The sequence below is a fragment of the Schistocerca serialis genome, chromosome 1 (genome assembly GCF_023864345.2).
Source record: "Schistocerca serialis cubense isolate TAMUIC-IGC-003099 chromosome 1, iqSchSeri2.2, whole genome shotgun sequence".
Classification (NCBI taxonomy): domain Eukaryota; kingdom Metazoa; phylum Arthropoda; class Insecta; order Orthoptera; family Acrididae; genus Schistocerca; species Schistocerca serialis.
This window is the reverse complement of record NC_064638.1, coordinates 504,569,090-504,584,494: the sequence shown is the minus strand read 5'-3', so window position 1 is coordinate 504,584,494 and position 15,405 is coordinate 504,569,090.

Below are 15,405 nucleotides of genomic sequence, written 5' to 3'. Positions count from 1 at the left end.
AAAACGTTATAGGCCCACGCATATGAATCCCACAGATATTTTTAATGTGTGAAACAGATTGATCATCGATGATTTAATACCATGGGCAACTATCTGCAACTACGCCGAGTTACTTCAAATGACTGAAGCAGTTTCATTAATGTACCGTAAAAGTTTTTTGATACAGTATTCCGAAGTTTTGCATACGTATGGAGAAATTTTTATAAGTTTCAGTCTGAAGTGCTCTGTATTTCCCCTTGGTTGTTCTGTAGACAATGAGTCCAATGTTAGCCATCGGTTCCTTTTAAGGTATCGTTGACATGGGGCTTGCATTTATTGCAGATGTGATGGTAAACGTAAAGCAAACGTTGAATTTTTGATATAATACCTCCCTTCCCATCCCCACAAAACACGGGGACGTGGGGGGTGAGCGTAATGGCTGTGACAAGAATTTCTGGTGATTGTTCCTACCGCAAAGATCATCCGTCTCCTTTTCTGTGTAACGTTAAACAGTTCACGAACGTAAACATAGGAGTGGGGAGGAGCGCTGGAATGTTGCTGAATTAAGTCATTGTTTTTATACAACTGCATCAAAAACAAAATTTATGCGATACGCAGATAACACGCATGGCGTTATGCACGGGTGACATAAAAATAAAGGCACTGTGTAATTTAAAGTGTAGAACTACGGCCAGCCGCGGTGCCCGTGCGGTTCTGGCGCTGCAGTCCGGAACCGCGGGACTGTTACGGTCGCAGGTTCGAATCCTGCCTCGGGCATGGGTCTGTATGATGTCCTTAGGTTAGTTAGGTTTAAGTAGTTCTAAGTTCTAGGGGACTTATGGCCTAAGATGTTGAGTCCCATAGTGCTCAGAGCCATTTGTAGAACTACGCAGAACACGACTTGTGATGACTGGTGAAGTTTTGAACGATATTTCGGGATTGTCAACGCCCCAGACTCACACAATATATCATTCACAAACAAAACTTGCTTTTATCAATGAAGCCAGTGTTGTCTCCGAAACTATTTTCTTCCAGATGCTGCAGCATTCGTGTAGAAAGCTCAAAAAATGGTTCAAATGGCTCTGAGCACTATGGGACTTAACTTCTGAGGTCATCAGTCCCCTAGTACTTAGAACTACTTAAACCTAACTAACCTAATGACATCACACACATCCATGCCCGAGGGAGGATACGAACCCGCGACCGTAGGTAGAAAGCTCAAATCTTGCTGCAGTTGCATACGGTACAGTTTGTGCTTCAATTGATTCATTAAACTTCGAAACAATTGGTTGTGGAACTTTCAGTCCTTTAAATTGTTGAGGGCGTTCAGCAACCAGCCACAAATAGGTTTCGTGCGGTTCTAGGCGTTGCAATCCGGAACCGCGGGACTGCTACGGTCGCAGGTTCGAATCCTGCCTCGGGCATGGATGTGTGTGATGTTCTTAGGTTAGTTAGGTTTAAGTAGTTCTAAGTTCTAGGGGACTGATGACCTAAGATGTTAAGTCCCATAGTGCTCAGAGCCATTTGAACCACAAATAGGCTTCAAGTTACTTTATTCAAAAGGTACCATTAAGAGTTCCAAATTTTTTACAATTCATCATCAGACGGATTTTTCATGCTTTCATTAATACATATTACGCGTTGGTTTCCTTGGAGCTGCCTAGTACGAACAATAATTTACAAATTACAACCGTGTAACCAAAATGGTTGCGCTGCATATTTGTGTTGTAATGCAACTTACGTGAAATGTCCATCTGGTGCATTTGTATTAGCAGTTTTCTTGCAATGAAATACATTCTCAAGGACACAAATGGGCGAGATGGACATTTCACGTAAGTTGCATTACAACGTAAATATGTAGCGCAATCATTATGATTAGACGTTTGTAATTTATAAATTATTGTTTATGCCAGGCCAACTCACAGAAAACCAATGTATAATATGTATTGATGAAGGCATGAAGAAAATATCTGATGATGAATTGTAAGAAATTCGAAACCGGTAACGGTACTTTTTGAATAAAATAACATGAAACCAGTTTGTAATTGGTTGCTGTACACCATCAACAACTTACTTTATATAACAGCCACTGTCTCCAATCATGTCAATATATGACAAAATTGCGTTCAGTCCTTTGCTTGATGGGTTCATTGGCTACTTTGCTGCTAAAGTGTAACAGAGCTTTTATCGAGTTTCTGTTGTTGTTGTGGTCTTCAGTCCGAGACTGGTTTGATGTAGCTCTCCATGCTACTCTATCCTGTGCAAGCTTCTTCATCTCCCAGTATCTACTGTAACCTACATCCTTCTGAACCTGTTTCGTGTATTCATCTCTTGGTTTCCCTCTACGATTTTTACCCTCCAGGCTGCCCTCCAATACTAAATTGGTGATCCCTTTATGCCTCAGAATATGTCCTACCAACCGATCGATCCCTTCTTCTAGTCAAGCTGTGACACAAATTTCTCTTCTCCCCAATTCTATTCAATACCTCCTCATTAGTTATGTGATCTACCCATCGAATCTTCAGCATTTTTCTGTAGCACCACATTTCGAAAGCTTCTATTCTCTTCTTGTCTAAACTATTTATCGTACATGTTTCACTTCCATACATGGCTACAATCCATACAAATACTTTCAGAAACGACTTCCTCACTCTTAAATCTGCACTCGATGTTAACAAATTACTCTTCTTCAGAAATGCTTTCCTTGCCATTGCCAGTACACATTTTATATCCTCTCTACTTCGACCATCATCAGTTATTTTGCTCCCCAAATAGCAAAATTCATTTAATACTTTAAGCGTCTCATTTCCTAATCTAATTCCCTCATTTTTGCTTTTGTTGATGTTCATCTTATATCCTCCTTTCAAGACACTGTCAATTCCGTCCAGCTGCTCTTCCAGGTCCTTTGCTGTTTCTGACAGAATTACAACGTCGTCGACGAACCTCAAAGTTTTTATTTCTTCTCCACGGATTATAATTCCTACTCCGAATTTTTCTTTTGTTTCCTTTACTGCTTGCTTAATATACAGATTGAATAACATCGGGGATAGGCTACAACTCTGTCTCACTCCCTTCCCAACCACTGCTTCCCTTTCATGCCCCTCTACTCTTATAACTGCCATCTGGTTTCTGTACAAATTATAAATAACCTTTCGCTCCCTGTATTTTACCCCTGCCACCTTCAGAATTTGAAAGAGAGTATTCCAGTCAACATTATCAAAAGCTTTCTCTAAGTCTACAAATGCTAGAAACGTAGTTTTGCCTTTCCTGAATCTATTTTCTAGGATAAGTCGTAGGGTCAGTATTGCCTCACGTGTTCCAACATTTCTAGTTTCTGTATATAACTTTAACTATCTGTAGTACTACGTCAAAAATGCACAAGCAATACATTGCTGAAACTTTTTCACTCACGCATAAGAGCCCTCATTTCAACGTGTTTGACGTTTTTTATAGTTTACTTCAGCGTGCGCCAAACTGCTGGCCACGAGCCACATGTGACCCAAATCAACTACTCGTGCGGGTTGCGGTTCTCGTCTGCATTTTATAATAATATGTATCTAGCAACTAATAGTAGAATCCAGAAATATTAACTACCTTTTTCAGAGCGTAGTTGTTCTACTCAATAACAAACAAACGTACTTGCAGAGATAGTATTTTTAAGATGTGCTTAATTGTAATTGATGTTGATGACCTTGGCCGTGAACAAACAGAAGTACAGTTGGCCGCTTACCTCAGTGGCAGAGGGGTACGTAGCGCTGCCACTTTGGGGTTAGTGGATGTGCGAGGGAGAATGTTTTATTGTTTGTCTTCTAGTACTAACAACTCAACGGCGTCGACGACTCATACCGATCAACTGATACGGTATAAATTTCAAACGGAAGTAACATGGGTTCGCGAATGCGCATTATAAGTGACGGTCACCTTCTAACGCGATGCATATTTGCAGCAAGAAATATGAAATTAAATTAAGACTGTTGTAATAAAACGCAATGAGTAGAAGAAAAAGACATTCAAAATATTTGGGAAACATTTGTGATCGAGCCTCAAACTGCGTAATGCATTTACATAGCCTATAAGTACCACTACTGTCACTAATCGATTAATCGTCCAATCACACAGACATCTGCCGGCCGGGGTGGGCGAGCGGTTCTAGGCGCTACAGTCTGGAACCGCGCGACCGCTACGGTCGCAGCTTCGAATCCTGCCTTGGGCATAGATGTGTGTGATGTCCTTAGGTTAGTTAAGTTTAGGTAGTTCTAAGTTCTAGGGGACTGATGACCTTAGAAGTTAAGTCCCATAGTGCTCAGAGCCATTTGAACCACACAGACATCATAACAATAACAATATCACAACAGACATTTACAGGATGACAATTCCGCGTCTCTGAGGGTCGCAGCAATCTCAAACGGAGAACAGTCGACAGGAGGCATTCCAAATCCTACCGACTTTTTACGATCTGTCCTTGGGGGCCGGTGGCAAATTGTCGCGCTTGCACTGTAGCTCGTCTGTTGGGGGTACATAACATACTATTTTATGCAGCTTAACAGTTAATAATAATAATAAAGGTACATAAGTGGCCCCAGATGCCGCCACACAATGTCCCTGTTGGCTCTTAGAGCAAAAAAGTTTCACGACTATTTTGGGTTAGTTATTTTTTAAGTTTTGTGAAGCACTCAACTTATTTAGGAATACTATAGTGCTGGTTCAGATATACATTTTGTTTTGTTCTTTGTCTTTTTGTTCGAATTTCTTTTCCGCAGCTTGCTTTATACTGCAGCAATTGTAACGAATTGCTTGCTTGGAAAATGTAGTTGTGCGTGTGCTTGCATGTGCGTAAGGGAGAGAGAGTATGAGAGAGAATGAAAATTTTAACAAAAGATTTAACAGGTCACCTGCGCTTAGTTTAAACAATTTAATAATAGTTGAATAAATATTTCGGCGTGCACATGCTGAATAAAAAATTATCACCTTGAAAGCTGTCATGATATAATTTCGTACAGTGTAAACATTATTCTGCCAATAAAATACAGTCGTTATTCACGATATGCTCCGGTGGCTTGATCTTGAAGTGTTAGACTTGTGAAGTAGTTTTTGAGCCGGTGATAGGCGGATTTCGATATAAATAAATCCACTAACCATAACTTCTGATTATTGCGATATCATTTAGGCAGGAGAAAACAATGAAAACTTATAAATCACATTACGTACGTAAAGCATCGATACTCAAGCGAAAGATTTTTTTGCTAGAATATTAAATTTACTCTCTTTCTATAAGGACATATTTCTTCAAACGAAGTATTTAGTATGTGGACAGCTATAACCATCGTAGACTAAACATTCACTTATCAGTTTCTGTCGTGTACGTTATTAGCATCCTAGCAGATCGATGTGGAACTTGAGCAACAGCGAGATTGATAGTTTAAGTCCATACCCCGCCTGTCCAAAAAACCTCTGAGATTGGATCAATAAAAAAATAGAGATAGGTTAAAAGGCGGTATTAGTGCTTCAGGGTTCTACATAATCTCTCCCTTCACTTGCGTAAGACGCATAGGATGTTCATATAACTATGTGAAACTGTCAAAAAGTCGTACTTCGGGATTTGTTCATTTCGCGTGATATATTCGCTTGAATGTCGGTTACGTCGTCAAAGCGCAAAACCTTCATCTGAATTTCTGCACTCTGCTCATTTTTGATAGGTTCTTATCGAAACCACCAATTACCATCACCTTTGGTGATTTTTCCAAAAAAGGTTTTTTCCGCGTTTCGCATTTCAATCGAGTCGCGGCAGGCGTCCACGTGTCGTTTTCATTCGGGAGTCAAGGTGTACGGTACGAACTTAGTACACACTTTTCTCTTGTCCAAAACATCCTGTAGAATGTCTTGAACACTTGATTTAGAGATGTTGCTCCATTGTGATTTGTGAGATTGCTGACACACTGCAGCCGCACGTCCGCTATTTAACAGTGCCTGCTCATAACCGCCTCATCGAATACACTTCTATTGTTTACGTTGTTAGTTCAAGCTGCCACCGCAGTTACTGCGCTGACATCGCTGACACTCGAGGAGTAAAATCAGTCTCCGAACTTTCTGCACGGATGGTGCACAAATGTGAAATGCAGTTTTGTGGGCTATGTTGTTTAACTGATTAATCTGGTGACTGCATGGGGAGTCAGCACGACTACCATGATGAATCCACCCTTGCCCAAATAGGGCGCCTACGTGAGGGTAGAGACGAGGGCTGCAGAGACTGGACTAGAGCAATTGACTCTGGTGTTAGCCACGGGTAAATGCGCTTGCGAAGCCATGTTTCTTGTAGTACTCTGGTTAAGTTATTCCAAGCAGTTTCCTGTTCCATCCGCGAACGCGGCTGTGCTAGAACGATTGTCGGTAAATCTCCGTCTGAGCTCTAAACAAATGGTTCAAATGGTTCTAAGCACTATGGGACTTAACATCTGAGGTCATCAATCCCCTTGAACTTAGAACTACTTAAACCTAACTAAGCTAAGGACATCACACACATCTATACCCGAGGCAGGATTCGAACCTGCGACCGTGGCAGTCGCGCGGTTCCAGACTAAAGCGCCTAGAACCTCTCGGCCACAACGGCCGGCGTCTGAGCTCTAAGATAGCTGAGGTGGCAAATGGAATAAAATGCTGTCACTCTGTAACGGGCCACCGGAGAGCTTATTTTAAATTGTTCAGCAAACAATTATGAACAACCTCTAAAAATTGTCAGATCCACAGTTTGTAAAACCTAGTGGTGAAAGAAACCCTACCCGTTCACTTAAATATTGCTATTGGCTGTGAACTTTTGGCTGTCTCCGTCGGTGTGAGGAAATTAGCAATACTGTATCGGTCCCCGAGGTCGGCACTGTCGGGCGCAAACCTGTCTGCGGGCGAGTTCCGGTGTTCCATCAGTCACGCGCCATCTCTCATGAGCCATTACGACGTAACATTTACGTAACGTCGGAAAGTCCTTGAGGCACTACAGGTCTGTTGGAAGTTGACTAAGTGACGACAGACACGTTTTCTTCTCTAAAAACGCGGGGTACGTTATTTTGGACATCCAAAAAACGGCCACCAAGAGGACGTTGGCGGAGTCATGTTTCACAAACAACGCAAAACAGTTTTTAGGAACAAGAAAACGGGTCTGTAAATTTAGCAACATGCACATGCCAAATGCAGTGGGCAGCTCATGTAAGTATACGGACAAGATTAACTTCTCGTATAGCTATCATCATGTGCTACGCTTTCATATGTTCAATTTTTTTTCTTTTAGTAATAATATACACTGCATAATGATGTCTGTTCGCATCAAAAATTATCCTTTTTTGGACGAAGGTGTAAGTGGCGAGGTACAGGTCTGATAGTCAGATTACACTGCCCGAAAAACAAGTGAAGCTTTCAGAAGACATGACTGGATGTCAATTTAACTTCATCCTCGAGCACACCATCGGCGGCTATGTAATTGATTAGAGTTGCAATTCTGTGTGAGAGGTAGAACTGCCAGTAGAGTGCTTTATTGTTGTTCATGTTTAGTGTTGTTCGTTTTACGTCGTTACTGACCCTGTCAGGGTATATAAGGGGAGTGAACAGAGTCAGATGTTAAAGGATGTGAGGTCCGCCAGTTATGCCAAACACCGTTTTGCTCAGTACACCAACATGTTTCGGCACCACTGTGCCATCATCAGTGGGTTTTCTTTTTTATTTGTTCTGCAATGTGAACATTTTTGTTAAATGATTATAAAATTATGTGCATTTTTAGTTCAAACAACAGATCGATCTGTTTTATAATCATTTAACAAAAATGTTCACATTGCAGAGTAAATAAAAATGAAAGCCCACTGATGATGGCACAGTGGTGCCGAAACATGTTTGGGTACTGGTACAGAGAAAAACGGTGTTTTGCATAACTGTCGGACCTCACATCCAACAATTTTAACTGCGAACACGGCCAATACAGGGAGATGAAAACCAAAATGATGGAGAGTCGGATGTTTAGTGATCACTGAGATTCCGCGTACTCGTTTGAGGCAACGCTATCACCATCTGAAAAAATTTTAAAATTTGGCCGGCTGGTCGTATCGTGCAATAATCAGAATTTCGGGGCATCCCGATGACACAATGGCCCGATATAGGACTGCACGGGAACGTGGGGGCAGGCACACTCAGTTTGAAGGTTCCGGCCGACAATCACAAGGAAGGATCACTGTATTGAGCACCACCTCTGCGTCTGCCATCCGAGAACAAGACGTCTTTCAACTTTCTGTATCATAAAGCTCCATTGGTTGGAGAATAGCGGCAACCGGCCTAGGAAGTTGCCGGTGACTTGGGGAGAAATCCATCCTTCCCATGTTTTAGAGAGGCACAGAGGCGCTACTCCTTGCGTCGTGATGTGCAGGGCCATCAGGGATGGCTTCTGATCACGGCTGGTTGTTATTGATGGAACTGGAGCTTCACGACTGCTCTTCATGGACATCTGGCATCGCCATGTGTTGCTTCCATGTGTCCGTATCTTGGTGCCATTTCTGAAAAGGACAATTGCCATGCACATATGGCACGTGTCTGTGTTCTGGGTTACGTTGAGGCACTCCCACGGTCAGCAACACTGTTGACGCTATTCCGTCACTCGAGCTATCAAATTAAGCTCATTTGCAGACTTGCGGCACCTTGCGTGGCTCTCCTGCAACAGAGGTGGTACAGTTTACGCCCATAACTGTCGGCACTGCTAGTTCTGCAATCGCATTGTTCGCTGCAATTGCCCTGCTGCTGTTTTGCCTCGAGAGAACAAAGGCCGGTCCCCAGGAAACGGCAATCACGACCGCATCTGAGCGCTGTCAACACTTTTTCTGTGGAAGCGTGAGGATCGCTTCCCCGACCTTTCCCCAGAACCAGAACTGGCCCGCGTCGGAAATCGGAGCGGGCGGTGATAATTACAAGGGCGGCTGTATGAGTATTCGCATTACGGCCACGGGTCATTAGGCCAGCGCGGCTCCGGCCTCGGGCCCCCAATCTATCCACGTCACACCGGCGCGCCGCCACTCGCTCGTCTCCAGACACCGGAAACCGCCTGACAGGGAGTGATTACCACTAACGGCCGCTTCACCGCAGGCATAGCTGCATAGCCCGCTCTACGCCGTGGACGGCGTCGTAAGCGAAAGGGTGGACTCTACTGCGGGCATCCTAGCGCGCCGTGCCACTACCGGTGTAGTAGATAACGAATGACGAAATACCCGGACCAATTGTAACAGATCATTTCCGAGTCTACTGAAGATTCAGACGAGCGAGCCAGAAGCACTGCATAGATTTCGACTGCAAGATTAGTGATGTATCTCTTAAGCACATCAGATCGTACAGACAGTAAGGTTCCGTCATCGACAATTACCACCCACCAAGGAGATCGCAAGAACGTCCTTGAGGAGTGTGTTAAGGAGGGGGAAATAGTACGTGAGTGGACAAGGGACCACGAGGTCAATGTGCGTGTGATCTTTCGTGATAATAAAGGAATGTGTCTGGTTCTTTTTTTTTAGTGTATGTGAACAGTACACCCAGACAAATTCCCTAATAATGAAACTGTATTAAAATCGTCATAAAGAATCAACCCTTCTTTGTGGTGTACATACGTCGCAAAAATATATGCATACTTTTCTGATTAGGACCAACTTTTTTAGTGTGTTTGAGCATGTGAGTGACCATTTCTTCGCAGCAAAGGAAAATGTTGGGAATAAACAGAAATGAACACAACCGTCTATGAGATTAAAGTGAACAGACTACTTTCATTAATAGTCAAGGTTATGGCATCATGTTTACTTTATTAGGGAACTAGTGACCCATCCCGGCGTTGCACGTGTAGCACTAAGTGTCCATGGCTGGACGACTTATTTATAACATGTATTGAGGAGGGAGATAATGTAGAATGCTCTCGATCAAAGTTGCGTCATACCTCGCTTTCGGGAGGAGTTCACAAAGAGCGAGTTAAAACCTGATGTTCCCGACCCACAGCAAGTCTCGCCACGTGGTCCTCATTGGTTTCTTTAACTCGCTTTTTGGAAGCTCCTTCAGAAAGCGAGACACTACGAAACTCTAACTGAGAGCGTCATACGTTCTCTGACTTCTCACTAGAGATTATAAGCAACTCGTCTGGCCGTAGATGCTTAGTGATACATATGCAAATTCGGATTGGGTCGCTAGTTATCTATTAAAATAAACGTAATGTCATAAACGTTGTCCAGTTTATAAAAGTAGTCTATTCATTTTAACCTCATAGCGGGTTATATTCATCTCTGTTCACAATATTTTCTGTCACTATACTTATTTAATGAGGAAATTAGGGACCCCCCCCCCCAGATTTGCATGTACAGCACCAAGTACTGTGGCTGGACTACTTTATTATAATCAGTAGTGAGAAGTCAGGTAATTCATGACGCTTTCGATCTGAGCCTCGTCGCACCTCGCTATAGGAAGGAGTTTCCAAAGAGCGAATTAAAGCCAGATGTTCTCGACCCACGATTTCGCCTTACGATCTTCATTGGATTCTTGAGGCTTCATAGTCCTAAAACTCAACAATTTCGTTTTTCTTATCCAAGAAGTCAAATATAAATAAAATCTATCGCAAGAAGCAAAGCAATTTCGTTAACTTTTAATATGCAAAGCAAATACAGTAAGTCCATATACCCTCCCCAAGTAAATTCAATGTTAGCTTGTATTCGTAAAGATAAGATTGGTGCGCTAAATCCCGTTACTGGCGTAAACTTTCGAAAATACTAACAGCACCATCTATTGTTTCATTGGTGTACTTCGAAAGTGATAGCGCCATCTATCAGTTATCACGCAGGGTCGAATCCTGCCTCGGGCATGGACACGTGTGATGTCCTTAGGTTTTTAGGTTTAATTAGTTCTAAGTTCTAGGCGACTGATGACCTCGCATAGTGATCAGAGCCATTTGAACCATTTGATCCGGTCTTCGTCTGTGTTGGGGCAATCAGTGCATAGCATCTGTGTCTGCCCACCATAGACGTCCTCCTGGACAACCACCAACCGCCGTCGGCTCAGCACGGCGTGATGGTGCGGCCAACAGGCCTTGTCTTCTTTCCACTTCACTTCACTGACTCTTACTATATCTAGATTGAGCCTTTAGGTTTCCCTTTTCAGAATTTTTAATTTTCCTACCACGTCCAAGCTTCTGACATTCCACGCCCCTACTCGTAGAACGTTATCCTTCCGTTGATTGTTCAACCTTTTTCTCAGGGTAACATTCCCCTTGTCAGTCCCCTCCCGGAGATCAAAATGAGAGAGTATTCCGGAATATTTTGCCAATGGAATGATCATTATGACACTTCTTCAATTACAGGCCTCATGTCCTGTGGATACACGTTACGTGTCTTTAATGCAGTGGTTTCCATTGCCTTCTGCATCCTCATGCCGTTGATTATTGCTGATTCTTCCACCTTTATGGGGAGTTTCCCACCCCTAGGACAAGAGAGTGCCCCTGAAACTCTGTGTGCTCCACCGCCCTCTTTGACAAGGCCGTTGGCAAAATGAGGGTGACTTCTTATGCCGGAAGTCTTCGGCCGCCATGCTGATTATTAATCAAAACTTTAAGCAGCGGCGGGATTCGAACCCGGGACCGAAGAAGTTTTGATTATGAATCAGACACACTACCCCCCATTTTTTTGTTTGTTTGTCGCTTTTGTTTGGGGCAGACGTCCGGTGACACCCGTTCAGGTTGTTCGTTGATCCATTCACTCACTTATATATATATATATATATATATATATATATATATATATAATGTGAGTCATATGTATAATTATATGATTAAAATACTGCTATTTAACTGCCGTCAGGCCTTCAATAATTCTGACATTGTCTTTCGGGCAGGGTACTGCCACCTCATTACCCTGTCCTACTGTTGTTACTTCAACCCATATCATTCACCTATATTACCTGCTGGGTGCTAAGGTACGTCGTTTCTACATTCCTATGTGATAAAATATGACATGCTAGTATTGATCAGAGCAAAGTAGTATTTCATTAAATATATGGCAGCTCTGCAGAACTGCTGAAATTACGTAATTGCTGCAAAACGGTTCTTGAAGTTTCAAATTGTTTCTGAACTGTAAATAACCGTATCATTACAATCGCTATGTGACAGTAGTGTGATGAAATCGAAATGGACTAGAACTGCGAACCAAATCGGTGGCTTTACCGCAAACGATCTTCATTTCTGGATGCATGGTTTCATCGTCCACCGGAATCTTGTATTGAATTTTCGTCTACCGACAATCCAATGCGTTCTGCATGACTGTCTGTGGTTGTGGAAATTGCAGTCGGTTTTTCGTGGGCTACTTTTCGGCGAGATGTGAATTCCGACAAAAGAAATGACAAATAAAAACTAGAGGATGGTGTTGCCAGATTTACTGATGATTAAGATTCAAACGTTGACCACGATTCGTGCTTCGCTCCGATACTGGAGCACTTTCTGAGAGGCTGATGAGACGTTATAGTCATGTCTGATATCATATTTTTCGTATTTTATCGTGAGTGCACCCAAATCATTTACTCTTGTCAGAATTCTCTTAGCATGTTCGACACTGTAATTTCTTCTTCTTCTCAATTATCCTGTCCTTAGTGGCGCTCTCAAAAAGTGAGGGATCATTTGATAATCGTCATTTGCGCTTTACTATCGAACACGGTTTTAAAAATGTAGCGAACGTAGATTTCTATATTCATTGTTTACCTCAGTTAAAGTTTTAAAACAGGTAAGTAATAACTCACAAAAATTAGTCTCTTTCGGGTTTATTGTAACTCGTGGGTCTTCACTAATCTGTATCACTTTCCATATGGTTTTATGGCACAGAAGGAAAGTGGGCAATATTTGATACGGATTAACGAAAGAGTGTCACAATATATCAAACGGAGTCTTTGGAAGCCAAAAGACTATGACTTAGTCTCAAACCTATACTTCCTTTTACTTTGATTTCAAATAGACGGCCTCCTAGTGTTATTCAACACTCTGATTTTTCAAGTAGCGTACAATGCAACAGAAGAATGGACGTCATTTTGAAACATCCAAGGGAGCTTCAAAGTGTGATCAAAATCCTTGAAAACACTACTCATGGGCTAAAGCCTCTTCCAACTTCCTACAGTGATCTCTTTCTAGTGCTGTTATTGCTTGTTTTCAATGGTGGTCCAACATATCACTGCAGCTCATTTCGCGATCTCCTTCGTTATTTTCTTTTCCATATTGTCGTTAATCATGCGCCATTACGTTCCATCCAGTGTGTTAACAGAAAACCGTATTATTTGCTCCTGGTCTGTTTCTTAAATCATTGTTTTTGATCTTGTCTCTTCGAGTTATATTTGACATACTACGTTCTAATGTCCTCTGTGTCACTCTGATTTTTTTCTTGTTTATGTGAGAGACCAGTTCCGAGAATCTATGATGATAGATGAATTGAATTTCTTTTACCTCAGATGTACCGATAGATTCCCCTTCACATCAAAGTGCAAACTCCAAACCTTTTTCCATATATTCTTAGCATATCTACATCTATATCTAAAAGATGCTCCGCAGTCCACATGCCTCCATATGAGACGTAATTTCTCGTATCTTATCTTTGTGGTTCTTACCCGCAGTGTATGTTGGAGGCAACAAAATCGTTCTGCAGTCAGCTCCAGATGCCTGTTCTATAAATTTTCTCAGCAGTGTTCCCCGAAAACAAAGTCTTCCCTCCAGGGATTCACATCTGTGTTCCCGACGCATCTCCGTAACAATTGGTGTTGTTCGAAGCTACCATTAACAAATCTAGCAGCCTGCCTCTGAATTGCTTCGATGTCGTCTTCTAATCAGACCTGGTATGTATCCCAAACACTCGAGCAGTAATCAAGAATAGGTCGCACTAGCACCCTATCTGCCATCTCCTTTACAGATGAACCGCACTCTCCTAGCATTCATCCGATAAACCGAAGTCGACCATTCATATTTCTTACCATAATCCTCCCACGCTCGTTCCATTTCAAATCGCTTTGCAACGTTACGCTCAGATATTTAAACGACGTGATTGTCCTCATCAGGACACTACTAATGTTGTATCCGAACATTACGGGTTTGTTTCGCGTATTCATCCGCATTAACTTACATTTTTTTCTACATTTACAGCTAGTTGACATTCATCACACCAACTACAAATTTTGTGTAAGTCATCTTGTATCCGTCGGCCGTTGTGGACGAGCGGTTCTAGGCGCTTCAGTCCGGAACCGCGCTGCTGCTACGGTCGCAGGTTCGAATCCTGCCTGGGGCATGGATGTGTGTGATGGCCTCAGATGTTAAGTCCCATAGTGCTCAGAGCCATTTGAACCATTTTTTCATCTTGTATCCTCCTACAGTCACTCAACTTCGTCACCTTACCGTACACCACAGTATCATCAGCTGCAGATTGCTGCCCACCCTGTCTGCCAAATCATTTATGCATGTAGAGGGAAACACTGGTCCTAGCACACTTCCCTGGGGACCCCAGATGATTCTCTCGTCGTCGAGAACAACGTACTGGGTTCTATAACTTAAGAAGTCTTCGAGCCACTCACATATCTGTGAACCTATTCCACATGCTGGTACCTTCTTTAACAGTCTGCAACAGTGCACCGAGTCAAGCGCTTTCTGGAAATCTAGAAAAATAGAATCTGCCTCTAGCCCCTTATCCATAGGTGGCAGTAAATGAGAAAGGGCAAGCTGAGTTTCGCACGAGCGATGCTTTCTACAACCATGCTGATTCGTAGGTAGCAGTTTTCGCTGGCAGTTACTGATAGACAAGATTTTTCGAAGGTATTTATACACCCTTGTGTTTTCAAGTTAGGTGTTATCTGCTTGTATCCATGTTTCTGGCAGGTCGTTAGTTTATTTATGATCTTTGTTTTTTATTGCTTAATATATAAGCCAGCTCGATTACCCACTTCACTCAACTGCTATGGTTTTTATGAACTTATTTTTAGCTCTTTTTTTGTGACTTCCTTTAATTAGAAATCTGTTAACTGTAAAAGACAGTTCGGGTAAAATTACACACTTAAGGGGAAAATGCGGATATGTAGTTTATCTTTTATTGTAACACAACTCTCTATATGCCACTCTCCCATTTAACCACCTAGATACAAACCAATGTAAAAAATAGGCATTTTTACTTTTAACACAGACATGATCAGAGTGAAAATGGAAAACCGTTAACTTTGCTCTCTTACCCGCTCAGACGAATAAGAGTATGTTTTCACTCGGACGAGGATTCCTGTGCGAAATTCTCCAGCTATGTTGAAAGAGAGATCCTACAGCTTCACAATCCGTACTGTAATCATTTGTTACATTTATGACAAGGTATCCATACTGTGGTGTCACCGCCAGACACCACACTTGCTAGGTGGTAGCTTTTAAACCGG